This window comes from Acyrthosiphon pisum, chromosome A3, assembly GCF_005508785.2.
Source record: "Acyrthosiphon pisum isolate AL4f chromosome A3, pea_aphid_22Mar2018_4r6ur, whole genome shotgun sequence".
Taxonomy (NCBI): Eukaryota; Metazoa; Arthropoda; class Insecta; order Hemiptera; family Aphididae; genus Acyrthosiphon; species Acyrthosiphon pisum.
In genome coordinates, this window is record NC_042496.1 from 1,281,689 (window position 1) to 1,287,343 (window position 5,655).

The 5,655-nt window shown below is 27.4% G+C and overlaps 1 protein-coding gene across 1 annotated transcript in view; it reads left to right on the forward strand.

Moving 5' to 3' along the window:
- The window catches only part of LOC100167765 (lachesin-like), a 223,919-nt gene that overhangs the window by 85,789 nt on the left and 132,475 nt on the right, over positions 1-5,655 (forward strand). The window lies entirely within an intron of this gene.

Here is a 5,655-nt window from a genome sequence, read left to right on the forward strand (position 1 = left end):
TCACAATTTTTTTTTATAAGTGCTTAAAGTTTAAATTTATACGAAATATGTCAAAATTGCGAAAATTTGCAAGTAATTTTGTGGTTGAAAAATCGTAAAATTTTTTTCTTTTATAACTAAGCTTTTAAAATTTGGTACAAGGTTCTCCATAAGTTTTTCTTTAAATATCTGTAAAAAAAACTCAACCGGACTAAGACAAAAAATTTTTAGGAGTGTTTGAAATTTAAATTTTTACAAAACCGCATTAAATAACGGTTTAGCCTCAAACGATTTTTGATATTTGTTATTATTCAAAAAGTATGAGTCGTAGACACTTGAAAATTTTACCAGTTGTTTAAATTGACATTTTCTTTATATAGTTTTATTTTCAAAATATTTCACTAATTTTTAATCTATTTATAGGCAATTGAAATAATCGATTTTTTTTGTTTTTTTTTTTATAAATGTTGATAAAAAAAAATTAGCTGGGACAAAATACTTGAAAATTTAATAGAAGGGTCCACATATGTTGTTCTAACTCCCATTCAAAAATTATAAAAATACATAGGCACAATTTTTTTTTATAAGCATTTAAAGTTCAAATTTTGACTAAATACGTAAAAATTACGGCAATGTTCAAATAATCTTAAACAGAAATTCATAAAAGTTTTTCTTTTTAATTCTAAGATTTGGAAATTTAATACAAGGCTCCTAACATATTTTTACAATAGCAGTTGCAAAATAAAAGGAATACATTGTCACAATTTTTATTTATAAGCATTTAAAGTTCAAATTTTGACAACATATTATGTAAAAATCACGAAAATTCGTAAATTATTTTATGCTAGAAATTCATAAAAAATTTTCCTTTTATATCTAAGATTTCAAAATTTAATACAAGGCTCATAATATATTTTTACAATAGCAATTGAAAATAAAAGAAATATATAGTCACGATTTTTTTTTTATAAGCATTTAAAGTTCAAATTTTGACTAAATACGTAAAAATTACGGCAATGTTCAAATTATCTTAGACAGAAATTCATAAAAGTTTTTCTTTTTAATTCTAAGATTTGGAAATTTAATACAAGGCTCCTAACATATTTTTACAATAGCAGTTGCAAAATAAAAGGAATACATTGTCACAATTTTTATTTATAAGCATTTAAAGTTCAAATTTATACGAAATATGTCAAAATTGCGAAAATTTGCAAGTAATTTAGTGGTTGAAAAATCGTAAAAATTTTTTCTTTTATAACTAAGTTTTTAAAATTTGGTACAAGGTTCTCCATAAGTTTTTCTTTAAAAATAATATATCCTAGACTGACAAATCATCTCCGTTCAGAATCGTTTTTCGTATACAATGATATAATATCATTGGATTCAAATTTAATTCCATCCATTACAGTAACCCACTTGTAACCTACTGTACAGCAGAGCGACATCCACGACTTACCCGCCTTTTTTTTATTTAAGAATTTACCGGCTTCAACAGTTAAGGTCATTGTTATTTTACAGGTAATATGAAAATATCTGAATAATATTTACAGTAAATAACTAGTTTATGTTTACGTTTCATCATGTTGATTAAACCAGAGTTTGTTAATAAGATTGCAATTTGTGATGATCTTGATGATTTTTGAAATTTGTTCTTCATTGAGAATTTCTTTGATGGAAACTGAGAATCGTGCGTGTTGGTTTGCGGTATTCCTCAAATATGTATTTTATTGTGATGCATGATTGACATGTTGGCATATTGGTGGATGATCTTTACATATTAAAGGGAATGCGTAGTAAAATTGTGTCCGATTTTTATTCCGGAAATATATTGACGTCGGCTGAGGTCCGGAGGTGTATTATATGTATATTATTGTTTCACTGAAATTTTGATGGATTAGATATTGTTGATAGGTGGTACGGAGTCCCAATAGTGTTGCCAAGATGAGATAGTTTTATTTTTAATTTATGTCAGTATAATATCGTAAGAGGATATTTTTCTGATGGTGTTGTTTAGTATATTTTTGCTTTTTAGAAAGGCTGCTTCGTCGGCCATTTCATTTTCTTTTCTTCTTACGCGGTGAGGTATCCACATAAATTCAATGTATCTATGAGTGTCGATTAGTTCAGTTTTGATTATTTGGGTGATTTCATTCAAATATACATTATACGATTTAATACTTTCATAAAATATATTCAACCGGCTAAAAATTATTCATCACGTGCCACTTTATTAGTATGAGATTCATTCTTGTAATAATATGCTTGAAAAAAATAAAATTTTTTAAGAAATGAATGACGATCTAATTATTAGGTACTTAAGTATAGTTTGTCACATCAATTAATATGAATTCTTAAATACATACATACATACAAACTATATAGGTATAGGTACAATGTACTGAGTAGTAGACCACGTCCAAATGGCCACGCATAGTCCAATTTATGTATTTATTTAACAAAATTGTTTAAAAATTATTAATAAATGACTCAACCTATATAAATGAATTTTTTTTAAACATATTACTAAATATTTTTATCAGACTTGGTTGCGTCACCGTTGTTGTTTTAATAAAATATATTAATATAAAAATTCCAGGAATATGGCTAGTAGTAATACGTGGAAAACTGATCTCACACATTGTATAAATTCTATAGTTATATAATATTATATGTAAGAAAATATTATAATATTTACGACGTCAAAGGGCGGAATGCGATAAAAAGGAAAAACGCACTTAAATCACTGCACTTAGTCTTAATACTTGTTGATAAACAAAATAAAAATTTGTATTAGCTCGGAAAAATAATACTCATGCATAACCCGGCACGAATCTACATAAATATACGGTGATTCTTTTTATCGCGAATTATTATGGCATTATAATATTAATAGGAAGAAGTAAGTTTTAATATAATTCATATTTACAATTTGTATTACAAAATTACACTTAATAACGAGACTCGTGCGAGGCACGTTCTTAAATTTTTATAAAATATATAAAATACAATATCGATATGGTATAAATGTAGACCTTAGACATCGGGATAAACCATCCAGAATTAGGAAATAATATAATATACTATAACAGTGACGTGATTTCGTCACAAATTCCTTAACAGCGACGCACTTTTCGTTCAACGTTCATTAGTTATTAGGCATGATATATAATAGTATTAACGTATTTATGTGCGTGTGAGTGTATGTGTCTACACTTTCGTGCATAGGCAAAACCGACCCAAACGAATCACAATAATAAAAAAATAACAGATGGCACATTGCTACAGAAAATATAATATCTACAAGAGTCCACTACTACAACAGGCGCGTACATGTCATTATCGTTATTATTTTTTACACAGACACAAGTGTGGGGGAGTGTGTGTGAATGTGTGTGAATATGACTTTGCTGAGAGTTTTTATGGTTTATGAACGACGAGAGAAAAAAAAAACTTTTAAATAAACGATGAGCTAGGCTTGGGCCAGTATAGCCTTCTAGTCGACGTTGATGATTGCTGGGCGTTCAACTTTTTAATCCAAACGCTAACTTTTTTTCGTCAAATTTTATTTCATTTACTCGCACGTCTATACTTCTGTAGGAGTATATAGCTTTCACTGTCTCTCTGTTTATATAATAAAATATATGTATAGGTTTTCAACTGTGGTATTTTTTTTATTGATATACTTTAACGCGTTTTATAATTCGTTTTTTTTTTTTAGTCCGTCGATTCATTAATACGTTGCGTCGGGCTGATTTAAACATTACAGAAAAAAACGATTAAAAAGTTTTTGTCCGTTTCTTCTTAAGGAATTGGGGACGGTGTATGCGCTTTCTGAGTGTACGCGCGATTTTTCCACTCGATCGATGGACACATAAATACAATTTATAAATCATTCAACACGCATTTGAAGTTTCAAACTGCTGTGTGCCGTGTAGTGAATAAGTTTTTCCCCTTATTTTCAATCAACAATGTTAAACTAATTAAAAACGTATCGAAAAGTTTTTATTTTTTGAAATAAAGTCAGTTTGAACGAGTGGGTTTTAAGAAGTCAGTAAACAACAATATTGTATCAACAAACATTTTTATTCCGTATAATAATATATAGTTGGTGGACAAACCTCGGTTAATGTTTTATTCTTATAAGAGACGCAAACAATTTTTACAAATATTTGTAGGTATCAAAAAATTATTTTAAAATTAAATTAAATTAGAAAATTGTTATTTACAATTCATAAAAAACAGTGTTTTTAAAATTAATTTTTTTTTCTTTATCATAAATATGTTTTTGGGCTGGATACACAACAGTATATAATATAAAAACAACACTATATAGTATCATATGATTCTGACCGATTTTTCATAAAATTTTCGTTGTGATTACTTATTAACAAAAAAATATGCATGGTTCATAGCTTTTCCTTGTAGAGGAAAAATATCGAGTAGCGTATTATTGTTTTATTATAAAGTCTCAGCTTTGAAATATTATTTCTTATTCAATGGTGTGGCTCATAATATTTTATTTCTGGAGAGCGCAAACCAGAAAATAAACAATAATTATATCATAATATTATGTTATAATAATACCAGTTTTGGTAACTCGAGTTTATTTCTCAGTAATTTACCACACGGTTTTGTCTGTATAATAGTCGTACACCACATAATATCTTACGATATTAAAAACTACAAGGATGCCACACTTCTCGGCTCTCGCACAAGTCGCACACACATGTGTTGTCTGCGTCTTAAACATAGACAATGTATGTTCAGAAGAACCGATGTTTCGTTCTTAGCTTTTGTATAAAAACATATTGATCTATTATAAAACTTAAATGTAACAACATTATCTTTGTTTGTATTATGATGTTTTATAATGTTTTAATTTTTAATCGATTTATATGATCATTTTTAAATTGTGATATCTTAAAATATACCTACTCGTAACTCGCTTGAAATTAAAATAGGCATCTTAAAACAATCTAATAGTAGGTACAAACACTGCTTTTTTTCCGATGATGTTTTTACCTTCATGTTAGATAATAGGTTAGTTTATGTTAAATTCATAAGCTTAGAATCAAAAAGTGTTATTTGAAAATATGAAATTATTTTGGAGAGCCATTTTAAACTATTGTCAAAACTTGAAACTATATTATCTTTTCTTTATAAAGTATGACATTTGATGATTGACACATCTAAAAATGCTCAAAGTTATTCTGCGTTTACACTAACAGTTTGTTTTTAAATTAATCAAAACTTAACGTGACAAACACAAAAATGTAAATAATTTACGAGAACAACCAAAAAGTTTTTTCAGGTAGAACCTTTTGGTTGTTAGTTAATTATTTTCACTAATTAGAACTTTTTCGTTCTGAAATAAATGTATGTTTTTACTAAGAAGTCATACCTCAAAATAGTAAAATATAATGTGGCATTGGATTTTCATTTAAATAGATACCTATTGGCTATTTACAATATCGTACCTCTTAGGGTATATTTATCCAAACAATGAAACATTAAAGTCACATGGTTTTGATCCTTCCTAAAATTTGTTCTGAGTACTATCATGCATACTTTAACACTATTGTTAAAAACCAAAAGGTGCTATTTATATAGCTATCAATTAACACTTTTTAAATTTAATCGATTTAGGTTTTTGTTGGAATAATTTTGACCAAATAA